This window comes from Cynocephalus volans, chromosome X, assembly GCF_027409185.1.
Source record: "Cynocephalus volans isolate mCynVol1 chromosome X, mCynVol1.pri, whole genome shotgun sequence".
NCBI lineage: Eukaryota > Metazoa > Chordata > Mammalia > Dermoptera > Cynocephalidae > Cynocephalus > Cynocephalus volans.
In genome coordinates this window covers 132469439-132483098 of record NC_084478.1, presented here as the reverse complement: position 1 = coordinate 132483098, position 13660 = coordinate 132469439, and the positions used below count along the sequence as shown (strand labels likewise).

General features: G+C 43.8%; 1 pseudogene; it reads right to left on the bottom strand.

Moving 5' to 3' along the window:
* Window positions 1–12185: 12185 nt before the first annotated feature.
* On the bottom strand, window positions 12186–13034 carry LOC134367466 (DNA damage-regulated autophagy modulator protein 2-like; annotated as a pseudogene).
* Between the last annotated feature and the right edge of the window lie 626 nt (window positions 13035–13660).

Below are 13660 nucleotides of genomic sequence, written 5' to 3'. Positions count from 1 at the left end.
ATGAGCCCCGTGCCAAGGAAGTGTGCCAAAAGAGTGTGTGTTTCACCCAGCAGATAGATTTTCTTTCTTCGCCTTATGCATTTTATTCCCAGATACCAGAAAATAATAATGTAATAATACTTACCATGTATTAAGTGCCTACTCTAGACCCAACCCAAGGACAAGCACTATAAAAGTTGTAAGCAGGGGCATGACAGAGTCTGATTTACATTTCCATCCATGGATCACTGGATGCTGAGTAGAGAATGGTCATAGGAGAAATAAGGCGATAGCCCAGCTTTAAGATGATAAAGGATAGTTCTTGGGCATGTTGGAGGAAAAGTGAAAGGACTGGGGATGTGTTTTTGAGGTGGAGTCAACAGGATTTGTGGATATATTGGATATTTGGAGTTGAAGAAAATGGACGATACATCTATATACATTAATTCATTGAACCCTCATGAAACCCCAGTGACGCAGACATAGTGATTTGTATTTTATAGGTGAGGATGCTCAGAGTCAGACAGATTCATCCAGTGAGCCAGGCTTTGAACCTCTACTCCTAACTCTTGCCTCCCATTACTGGTGGTCCTTTCCTGCTCCCCACAATGTACATCTCTTCCTATTTTCTTTTTTTCTTATCGTCTTTCATTACTTTTTTCTCCTTCCCCTCTCTTCCTTGACTACGAATAGAACCCAAGGTTCTCACTTAGCCCAGTGGTGACAGTCAAAGGAGCAAGTGACCGAGTCCTGTCATGCTGATTCCCTATATACCGCAAACTGCAAGGGCCTTTCTATGCTCAGAGTCACCATGGAGACCATAGCTACTTCTATCGGCAGGCTACAAATTTTCAAAGGGTCTGCCTCTTCACATATGCTGCCAAAATGGTTTAAAAAGCCAAATAACCAATTTCTAAATACATACAGAAAGTTTGAAAGACTAGATCACCGCTTCAGAGCACACTCTCAATCTTCAGGGGGAAAAAAAGGATTCATGAGTTGTTCATCCTCAGAAAAGGTCTCCTTGCCCTTCTTCCTGACAGACTCTCCAGGGTTTTTCTTTGTGATTGAACTTTCGGGGATTAGGGTGGGGGAGGTTGTGTAGTTATGAGTCCCTGTGGTGCAGAAGGGTCCTCAAGTTCAGTGACCTGCATATCCATAGATACCGCAAATCTTGAATGGAACTTTTTGGCAAGTATGCCCTTACTGGGACTCTTATACCATCTCCCTAACTTTTTTTTTCCACTGGGGCCAATCCTGTGCTTGAAGCCCCATTTGCTTGTCCTAACAGCACTCCATTTCACCATGAGTACAGGTCTCTCTTGCCTAGCCAAAGATATTCCTTCTCAGACTAGCAAATTCAGCCCAGTGCTTATTTTTACCCAAGGATTCTTCCAACTTGTTTAAAGGCCTCCATCATTGTGTTTAATGAAAGACAAGCTTTCTGAAAATCATAAGGCCTGGACTAGTCAGCAACTAACTCTGTGAACATTGGACCAATCCCTTATTTTTCTGGACATTGGTGTCCGCATTTGCAAGATGAAACATTTACACAAGAAAATTCTTAGTAATCATCCAGGGCAGCCTGCAATTCCACGATGCTATCACTCTATACTCAAAATAAACTTATCGAGCTTATAGGAATTTTCTCCTATTGCATTTTCTATATGAGATCCTATTAACACAACCCACCACAGCTCACTAAAATATTTGTTGTTCAGAGAAATAAATCTTTGGGGTTTTTGTTTGTTTGTGTAGAGCTAGGGCTGGGTCTGGAGCTCACAGACCCCTCAAGCCTATTCACAAACCCTTCACACGCAGGTCTATGAGCTAGGTAACTGGCAAAAGGGTCCTTGCAGCCTTGGTTGAAGAAGGAATAGTCCTTATTCAGCACACACATGTCTAGGAGCTAAGCAGTACAAAGAGAAACTCAGAAACTCAACTGCTACTGGCAAAGTCCAAAGAAAAACTGAGCAGCTGCCAGCAGAATAAATATGCTCTATTTCTAAACGTGAACTCTGCTGGCCAGCTTCTGCTTCACAAACTGAAGAACACACAATGGCAACAAAGCTAAGAATATACATTGGTGCTCATGTGCACTAACTCTACCCACACACAACTTGTTTACAAGAAATGTGCTGCTTGACAGCCAACCAGACCTGAGCAAAAGGAGCCAGACTAAATCATCCAATTTTCCCCACAGGTTGTTTGTTTGTTTGCTTGTTCTGGCAACTGCCTGATAGGGGGATCTGAACCCCTAACCTTAGTGTTATAAGGCTACGCTGTAACGAAATGGGTTAATCAGCCAGCCCCAGACGATAAATCTTTTTTCTCTTTTTGTGACCGGTAGGGGATCACAACCCTCAGCACGGTGTGGTCTGCAGCACACTCAGTCAGCACACCGGCCATCCCTATGTCGGATCCGAACCCGCAGCCTCGGTGCTACCAGCGCCACACTCTCCCGAGTGAGGCACGGAGCCGGCCCAAGACGATAAATCTTTGAATGCACCTGGGCACAAAGTTCTCCCTTCATATTTATTTCTTTAATGCCTGGATAGTGCTTACTATGGACCAGGTATTGTTCGAAATACTTTCCGAATATTAACTCAGTTATCTTCACTATGACACTATCAGGGAAAGACCCCAAGCAGTGTAAGCATTCTTGGATGTGCTAAGCATTCGGCAGTGTTTGGCACTTGGACTCTGACGTGGACTCATTACCAAAAATCTGGAATATTTGGATTTTCTCAAGAGGTACGTCAGGTTTGTTGCTAAGTATGTCTTACCACGTGGAATGCTCTGCAAACCCAGCCCCAACAACCCGCTCCAGGCGCCCCAGGGAGCATGCCGGGCTCTGCTTTCAATGCCCTTGCAGGAACTCTGAGCAAGCCCCCTAGCCAATCATTTCAGCTTGATTACTAGCCCATGCCGTGTGCAGACTGCAAAATAAAGGAGGGTTGGGCATGAGACATTCTGCAAACTGTTACACAAGAATGTTGCCAATGGGAGGTCTCGATTTCCTCCACTCCCTTCCCCTCTGGCCCAAATTAGCTTGCAGTCCAGCACAGGCCCTTCCTCAGGGTAGTCACTCCACCCGAGTAGGGAGTAGTCAGCTGGGCTGCAAGTTGGGACTCCCTTTTCACATGCTCATACGCCCCCAATTAGCACCTCTCTTCTCCACACGGCCCCTATTTTTCGACACACTCTGGCTGCTTGCACGCCTAAGGAAGTCCCGCCCACATCAACTGGTGGTAGAAAGAAAGCCAACAGCCATCGTCTAAACAGAACCTGACACAGAACCACTGTAACCAATACCAAGCGCCAGAACAAAAACTAGCTCCACCTTCTTGCCGCAGCTCTAGCCTCGACTGGCACAGTTTGTAGAGGCGCACGGCATTCCAGCCATGGAGCGTAGGATCGACTCAGGCCACAGCTACCACGGCCTGGGTGTGTATGAGGTGGAAGTAAGGTCTAACCTTGATAGGGATACGGCACCAGAAGCAGAAGGCCTCATTGGCGAAGGAGCTTCAGGTCTGGAGGGCAACGAGAACCATGAAGGCGACGTGAACCACGAGGGTAGCAACGTTGATCAAGAGCCCAGAGAGCTGCAGCGGGAGGAACAGGCCCACATGGCTGCCCAGGGTCCACAGCACCAGAATAGGCAGCCACGATCCCAGACCAATAGGTTTACGCCGTTCCAGCTGCAGGAGCTGGAAAGTGTTTTCTGAGACACTCCATACCTTGATATGCTCACAAGGTAAGTAGCTTGCTCCAGGAGGCGGCCGGTTCTCCACGGAGTTTGAATTCGTTTCCTGGCGCCTTTTTCTCTCGCCTGGCTCCCTCCATCCCCTCCTGAGACACAAGCCACTGGGGGTCCTCGCCTGCCTTTGTGCTAGGGCGGGGGTGGGGTGGTGGAGAATGCCTTCTGGTCAACAAGGTAAATATTTTCATGCAGCACTATATTTATATTATACATATGAATATTTAATATAAATATAGTACTAATGAAAATACTAAATATTATATTTACATATAAACATAATAAAATATAATACAGTATTTTATTTCGTGCAGTAAATATATTCAAAAGGGCAGTGGCCATTTTTGGTTTTGCTTTTTTGTTGTTGTTTTTTCACCGGTAAGGGGATCGCAACCCTCGGCACGGTGTGCCCCGCACCACGCTCGGCTGGTGCGCACCGGCCATCCCTATATAGGATCTGAACCCCCGGCCTCGGTGCTACCAGCGCCGCACTCTCCTGAGTGAGCCACGAGGCCGGCCCTGTTTCTGCTTTTTTTAGTTGTGGTAAAATACACATAAACATAAAATTTACTATCTAAACCACTTTTTAAGTGTAGAGTTCAGTAGTGTTACCTATATTCATATTGTTGTGCAGTAGATCTCCAGAACTCTTTTCATCTTGCCAAACTAAAACGCTATACCCTTTAAATGCCCCTTTTTCCCCTACCTCCAGCCCCTGGCAACTACCATCCTACTTTCTGGCTCTATGATTTTGACTACTTTAGGTACCTCATATAAGTGGAATCATACAGTATTTGTCTTTTTGTGACTGGCTTAATTCACTTAGCGTAATATTCTCCAGGTTTATCCATGCTGTAGCAAGCATTAGAATTACTTACTTTTTAAGGCTGAATAATATTCCATTGTATGTATGTACCACATTTTGTCTTTATCATTCATCTGTGAATTAGCGTTGCTTCCACCTCTTAGCTGTTGTAAATAATGCTGCTATGAATATGTGTATGAATATCTCAAGTCCATGTTTTCAATTCTTTTGGATATATACCCAGAAATGGAATTGCTGAATCGTGTGATAATTCTGTTTTTTGTTTGTCTGTTTGTTTGTTGTTTCTTTGTTTTTGACCAGTAAGGGGATCGCAACCCTCTGCACGGTTGCTGGTCCACATCATGCTCAACCAGTGAGCACACCGGCCATCCCTACATACGATCCGAACCCACAGCCTCAGCACTACCAGGGCCGCACTCTCCCGAGTGAGCCACGGGGCGGCCCGTTTAACTTTCTGAGGAATGATCATACTCTATTCTATAGCAGCTGTGCCATTTTCCCACTAACCGTCCATGGGGGTTCCAATTTCTCCACATCTTTACCAACACTTTTTATTTTCTGGTTTTTGAACATTAACCATCCTAATAGTGTGAGGTGCTATCTCATTGTAGTTTTGATTTGCATTTCCCTGATGATTAGTGATGTTGAGCATTTTGTCATGTGTTTAGTGGCCACTTGTATATCTTCTTTGGACAAATTAAGTCCTTAGCACATTTTTAAATCTGGTATTTGTTGTTGTTGTTATTGAGTTGTAGGAGGTATTTCTATATTCCGGATATCAATCCCTTATCAGATATTTCTCCTGTGGATTGCCTTTATATTCTGTTGATTGTGTCTTTTGATACACAGAAGTTTTTAATTTTGATATAGTCTGATTTATCTATTTTTTCTTTTAATTTCCTGTGCTGGTGGTCTGTTTCTGTAAATAAAATTTTATTTGAGTCAAGGTAAAGATAATGAGATACCGTCATGCAAGTGCAGTACTAGGTCCTTTCTTTATTTAACATTTTGATAATTTGTTCATCATAGATTTTTGCATTGATTTTTATTTTTTAAATAGTGCATTAAAATTATTTTTTACTACTGAGTTGGTAACACCACCTTAAATTTTGTGATGAGGACAAACCATTTGTAAAGGAAGCCTGGAGCTGGGAATTGCAAAAAAAGTATAGTTGGGGGAGTTGAGAGAGAAGAAGGTAAATTTGAAAACAAGCACAAACTGTACATACTACATTTCATTTCATCCACAACTCTGCCTGCTAAACATATGTGGGTTTTCTCTCCACAGAAGGGAGCTTGCAAGACGCATAGGTGACACTGAAACCAGAGTGAAGGTCAGTAACCCTGAAAAAAACCGTTTGGCACAACAGCCATTTTAAAATCTGCTTCAGGGTTTGGACATCTTTGTCCTAGACATTCATAAGTTGGGGTGTTTTTATTGTCTTTTTTACATTAGCAAGTAAGTTTTGAGCTTCGGAGTCTCAGTCAATGGAAAACGGGATAAGTAACTCCAGGTTATGGTTCTTTCCCTTTACCAGAGGGAACATGGTTTGCTCAGCAAAATAAAACAACAAACTTCTTCTATTATATGAATAAAATTATAGGGGTACACCTACAATTATATAATTATACCACAAAAGTGTACACCTACAATCATATTATATATATTATAACATACAATATATACAATTGTATTAAATAAAGTTCAACTCCTGCTAAAACTGGTATCCTTTAGGGAGCACTTCTGTGTGGAGTCTGACCTTGGAAGTATTCATATTAATGCGGGGAAGGGCAGGGTCAGAAGAAGGTTCCATTGTACTGAATTATTTAAAGCCAGGCATAAGCACTTAGCTAAATGAGTGAATTGATAAATATTGGGATGAGGGAGTAATCCACACACAGAGCATACTATATGAGTAGTTAATGTATGTTTAGTTAAGCTGAGATTAATGTGGAAAGATAGCTTAAAACTCCACGTACCCGATCCTCCTTTTAAGTTTTGCTGAGGTGATATGGAGAGTGGCAGCCTTAAATTTTAATTTTCTGGAATACTTTGATGTGTCAACTCGAAAACATTGCTAAAATAGTTACATTATGGTTGAAATAGGAGGAAGGTTTGCCAGCTTTGGAAATTTGCATAAAGAATGAAACAAACAAAAAGAGTAATACTGAATGAATTTTAGGTGACCTAAAAAGGGTTAAAAAGTTAGAGAAAAATTATAGACAATCAAAATAGTTCTTGTAGATGTTATACAAATTCGACATTATGAAACTTATACTAAGCACCTAAGTGGGTATACTCTTGAGGAATTTCTAGCATCTAAGGATTTCGTTTTTCTTTTTGGTGGTACTGTTTTGAAGAGGTGGGGTTTACAGAATTTGTTTGGAGGTGGCCCTCATTTCAGGATAGATTTGTGCCTGTGTTAATTTCAAATACTTTTCACTCCTGAAGGCAGTGGTGACTAATTTGTAGGTCATGGATCAATTGTGACTACTCGAGACCCCACCCCAAAATATAAGTTGTATCAAAGTGACATTTGCCAGAAAAAGAATGCAAAGAAAAAAGAGAAAGCAGGATGAGTCTATTATCAGTTTTGCTGCAGAGTGCATATGTGAGTTCAGTGATGGAAATGAGTGATGGGGTGGCCAAACAAAGCAGGCCACTACTGTTGGCATGCTAATGCCACAGGCAGGGCTCATAGTCAGGCCTGGCTCAGATGGGAGATGAGAGGAAGATGGGAGCATTTTCTCAGGCGGGAAAGGCAAACTCAGAGGAAAAGAATAACTAAAGTTTTGGCGAGTCACCTTTGCTCCTCCCTGGGTTTACACGGTGTTCTAGCAATGGTGTTCTGAAGGGAATATGAGCCACAAGAAACAAATAAGGGAAAAGACTGAATGTTCTCATCTACTTCCAAACTTTACAGAACAAATTTCCCCAAGAAACTTAATACACGGTTTTCCCCCTTTCTTTTGCAAATATAATCGAACTTTCTTATGAAACCAGTACCTGGAAAAAAGACCTACTATTGGCCTATAAGACAGTTAGCCCACTGTGTGCTTTGGTTATGTTTATGGAAATTTGACCAACGGTACATTCGATTCCCCCTAAAATGATGTCTATTACATTAGCCTTCTTTAGACTATTATTTATTCAGCAGAAAGACTGCAAAACCTTAGACGGGGGACTAAAAACAAGGTGTCAGGCAGGGAGAGAAGGCCCTTTGTGTCCCAATTTGCAGTTTGGGAACTTCCAAAAGCATTAAATACAGTGTAACTCTATTAACTAGGACACTGAAAGGATAGTGATGTCCAGCTAAAAGGTTATTCTATATTTGTCTGTTTGCATTTTAATAGTTGGCAGATATTTAGGGAGGAGCCGTTTTCTGACCCTTCCCTCTCATTGCTATTGACCATCTTCCTAAAATGCTGGTTCCACTTTCTTGCCTTAAGAACAATGGATGGGATTTGGATCTCTTGGTTGAGTAACAGGGCCTAGCGCACCCTGCCATGCTGGGTGACAGCACCCCTAGGCCAGGATCCTGGAAATGCAGCTACAACAGAGTAAGCTGACCTTGGCCTGAGCCCAGGATTGTTTGGAGGGTGCAGCAAGTTGGAGAATGCAGAATTGACATTGGTGACAGGAGTAGGCCTATTTTCCCTAATCTCTCGGTTGGGCAAAGATTTCCAAGAGTTTTAATTTGGGTACAGTTGGTCTCAACTTTGCTTTAACACTACAGGCTAAAATACTACGGCAGTGTCCAGGCCTCCCTAGCCAGACCACCTTTTTAATTCTCAAGTAGTTTCTGAGGACGAATGGTCCTTTAGACATACTTGAAGAAAACATGTCTGAAAGTCCAATGTGCTCCTTCCTATTGATTATTTACTTCACACTCATCATGGGTTTTTCAAACAGGAAGCCATTCCCTTCAGCATAAATTCTAATGGGGCCCACTTTTTACCATGCCCAACTTCCCCCACAAACAAGGTGACACTATCCCTAGAGAGGAGTGGCAAGAGGCAGGTGGATAACTGGCAATCAGCTGTCAGAATACAGACGTTTCTTTATCCTAATGCGTGGCATTGAATTAATAGCAAGGACCAGGAACAACTCATAAGCTAGACCTCCATCCAATACCTGGAAGAAACCATTAAAGAATATTAAAATTGGGAGGAGAGAGACAAAGTAATGTCTATTCCAGAGCTTGGCAAATAGCCGGTGCTCACTAAATGGGAGCTGAGGAAGAAGGTATGGTGTTAAATTTCCTAAGGTGTTTTAGCAATAAGGAAATTGCTTCTCAAAAAGTAAATGTAAAAGATAGGTCACAAAAGAGAGAAATAGAGAGTAGCATAGTGGTTACCAGAGGTGGGAATGGGACAAGGGGGGTAGGGGCAGGGAAATGTTGGTAGCTGCGGAATATACTATAAAGCAAATGTACCTCACAGGGCCTGGTTTTCCAAAGCCTTGCAGTTTCAAATATTGACCTTGCAAGGGATGGGAAATTTTCCCCAGGCCATTGAGTCTCTGTTGCAAAATAAGAATTGTGAAACAGCAAGGTTGCTGGGTCAAAGACAGACAAGTTACTAATTGATATGTAAGGTTCCTAAAAAGCTGCTGGAGGGAAAATGAATGTTTGCTAAATCAAGACTTTGTAGCAAATTGCATTACAGAAGGTCACCTTGCTTGACTTACTGAATGCTACCAGCTTCTATTGTTAAACTTGTTAAACTGTACTTAGCAAAACCCACCTACATCTGTTCCTGTAACTTCTTGGTCTGGAGAATAAATGCAGGAAGCAAATCCCAATCATGGTTAATTTCCCAAATGGAAGGATGCCTCATGCTTGAGGGTCCTGGGATATTAATCCCTTTCTGGGGCTTCTCACTGCTCAAAAGAGATGTGCTTTGAGTAATCTTTGGTGGCTCCATCACCAGGGGGAAAAGGGCGAGAAATCCATGGGAGGCAAAGCAGCAGGTAGCCTGGTACAAAGGTACAAAGGTACACTTGGGTAGGAACAATAATTTCTGGTGTGGGTTCTGGTCATGATGGCAGAATAGATGGTCCCCAAAATCACTTTCTCCCAGAAATCAACCAATTTACAACTATAAAAATGTAACATCAGCCAAGTTGGGGCCGCTGGAGCTCCGGTGAAGAGGAGGAGAGACCTACAGAGTTGATGAAGGTGGGAGAAACCACGATGAGAAAAAGAAAAATCTGCTCTGAGCATTTCGGGCCATGGCCACTTTAATGCTGGAGCTGATGAGCACTTGGAGAAAGAGCTGGCAGAAGCCACAGCTGTGCCCTTCAGATGGAGTTACTTGGAGGTGGCAGGGGAGAAGAGGGTCTTGGTGGACCCCAGGACAGCAAGACCACGAATAGGGCTGCTGAGGAACCCATGCAGGAGCGAGGAGCCAAAACAGCTGAAAAAGTGGAGCCATGGAGCCATTCAGAGTCCAGTGAGTCAATGCAAGGCAGTGGCACAGGGCCCATCCCTGGGGAAGTGTTTGGAGCCCAGGAATGGGTGAGATGGGCCCACTGGGAAAACACTGGAACACAGCAAGGACAGCTGATCCACCCCCAATCGGCACAGGACCACTCAGAGGAGACTGGTCAGGAATGCAGAATTGCATGGGGTGCAGTCTGTTGAAAAAATTCAGGCCCAGATCAGAGTTTCTAAACAAGCCAGGTGCACCCAGTCTCTGGAAAGCCAGAAAGACCTATAAGATCAACCATTAAACCCTGAGCTGCACAAAAAGCCTTCCCTAGGAAAACAGTAGCAACACCACAATTTATCTTAACCACACAGCTCAAATATTGGTGCCCACAGGAAGTCCCCCCATCTTAGAAGTAAGCAGAGGTCAAAAAATTAGTTCTGTCCCAGGCACACCACCAGTGCCTTGGGGCCCACCGGGGGACATAACGCATGGAGCTGAGGACAGGAACCACGCCTACAACTACTCACACCACCAGGCACCTAGGGGCCTGCCCAGGAACCTGAGGCCTGAAGCCCAGGAACGAAACCCCCTTCCCACAACCAGGCACACTGCACCAGGTCCTCAGGGCCTACCTGGGGATGCAAGTCATGGAGAAGGGGACCAGAACCCCCTCCCACTGCCAGGCACACCATGCCAGCACCTCGGGGTCTGCCCAAGGAACCAAGGCATGCAGCTTGGGACCGGACTCCCCTCACAAAATGAAGTGCTGCATCAGTACCTCGGGGCCTGCCTGGGGATCCGAGGCATGAAGCTGGGGACCAGACCACACCTCCCATAACCAGGCACCACACCAGTGCCTCAGGGCTCACCCAGGGACCCGAGGCTTGGAGAAGGGGACTGGACCTCCCTCCCAAACCCAGACACACTCTGCCAGTGATTTGGGACCCACCCAGGAACCCAAGGCATGGAGAAGGGGACCGGACCCCACTAGCACAACCAGGTACTCCACACGAGCACCACGGGGCCTGCCTGGCGACTTGAGGCTGGAGAAGGGGACCAGATCTCCCTCCCACAACCAAACACACCATGCCAGTGCCTTGGAGCCTGCCTGGGGACCCAAAGCATGGAGAAGGGGACCGGAGCCCCTTCCCACAACCAGGCACAATGCGCCAGCACCCAGGTCCTGCCAGGGGAACCAAAGCATGGAGAAGAGGACTAGACCCCCCTCCCACAACCAGACACACCATGCCAGTACCTCGGGGTCTGCTCACGGACCTGAGGCTTGGAGTTGGGGACCGGGACCCCCTCCCATAACCAGGCACACCACCAGCACTGAAGGAGTATACCAAAAACATCACCTCCATGTGTGTGGCCCACCACAGCCACCACAATAACCATGGCTGCCACGAAAGCAGCTGGAAGCCACAACCAACACGCAGATGGTCCACCAGCCACTGGAGGGCATTTTCACAAGGATAAGTCACCAGCAGAGATCAAGAAAAGAGGAGGATGTCTCTCTTCCGAAAGCCCATTTCAGAGTGACAGAAGAAGCATCTGCTCTATGATAATATTGGGGGACCTCATCACACCTTTCAGCATTGTACAGATCATCTAGGCAACAAATCACCAGAGTAACCATTATTCTTCCAGAAGGAGAGAAGAAATCTAGGGTAATTAGAGGGGGGAGGGGGAAGGGAGAAGGGGTGGGGTGATATTGGACAAGGGGCATAAAGAATAATTATGATTTGTAACAATATATATGCTAGTAATATTGATTTGATCAACATATCTCAATGTTGAACCCCCAAAATATGTACAATCATTTTGATTCAATAAAAATTTAAAAAATAAAAAATAAGAGAAGTTCTGGTGCTCTAGAGTGACAATAACTAATAATACTGTATATTTCGAGATAGCCACAAAAAAGGATCTTGAATGTTATAACCATGAAGAAATGATAAACATTTAAGTAAAAGATATGCTAACTAGTCTGATTAGATCATTATACCATATACGCATGCACTGAAGCAACAAGCTGTATCCCATAATCATGTACAATGAAAAAAATTAATGTTTTTAAAAAAGGAAATATCTTCTCACGATGCATTTTATTTTTATTTCTATTTATTTTTTTTTGTACTGTAGTCCTTTGGTTTTATTTTCTGGGATAAAAAAGTATAGGAATAAATGTTTTTCAATAGTTTTCTTCATGATATCCTTTAAAATACCTTATGAAATGCTTATTTCATGTTTCCTACTTATCAGTATTCAGCAGTGTCACTGTCGGCCTTGATGAACTGGTTGAAAATTTCAGAGCAGAATGAGTAACTTTTGTGAGCCTTTCCTCAATCCCTGAGAATCATAATCATCCAGATATATTTTATCCTTTCATCATAAATCTCTGGAAAGTAGTCGTGTTCGTTCATTGTTTATAGGGCAAGGAGCAGTGTCATAGAGGGTTGATCCATGTAAATTGGCTTCCACCCGTAAAGAAATTTTCTGAAAATCACGGATGTAAGTCAGGAAAAAACCAAAGAAGGAAAATGACATAGACCATTCTGTTGCAGTACTGATTATGTGAAGTGCATAACCTTTGTCCTCAGGGTTCCAATGGAGTTTCTGTACTACATCAGTGCCAAAACTGCCACTGTGCAAAATTGACGAGCAAGTCAACACTGGAAGTTTGCCACAATAGAAAGTCCTAAACAACTCAGTACTCCAAGTACAAGGCCAGCCTTGTTTAATCTGATGATATGGTTCTCTTCAGGATTCAGAGCATGAACTTGCTTATAACGAACATAAATGGTAGCAATGCATAAAACTGCAGCGATATTTAGCATTGCCCCAAACAAACATTTTCCTGGAGCTACTGTACCAGTGTCACTGATATAAGGCAATGCAGGGTCGACATGGTGGAGTGTTATTGCAGTAATATATGAAAATATGAAAGCAGCAGATGTCCAAATTACAAGGGCTGAAGGAAGGAAACTGAGGCCTTGCTGAAACCACCACATTTCACACAAGACTTCTTATCTTGCTGACCCCGCCAGTGACCGCCGCGGGCCCAGAAGCCTGCCCGCAGGATGGAAACAGGGCGGAACACTCACGATGCATTTTAAAATCTCAGTGGCATATAAAGTTGCATGTTGTGTTTTTTCTATTATGACATTAACTGTTCAATATACTAAACCAATCGTTTTTTCCCTCTCATTGTAGGTTTGGTTTAAGAATAAGAGGGCCAAGTGTAGGAGAAATCAGAGGACAGCAGAAATGCACCACCAAGTCTTCCCCTGGAACATCTGGTCATCATACTGTTGGATGGGCCCTAGAATTTATCCTTCTTCAGGAGCCAGATTTGAAATGGGTTCTTCTGGTGCTGCTGATACTGGGCTGCCATGCTACCCTTACCTCCTCCACACTTCTATTATCAATAAAGAGGTGAATTCTCAATACATTTGCTTCTGTGTGCCAATTGAGGTTAGTGGGGTACAGGTGGACATTTTTAAGGAAAACTTTGAAACAGAATAAAGGGGAGGTGACATCCCTGAGTCACCATTAATAGGCCCTCACATCACAGTAGTTTCCTAAGTGCCATGACAAGTTTGCACTGACCCATACATTCTTCTCCATCATGCCATCCCCATCTCCATCCTTGAGAAGCA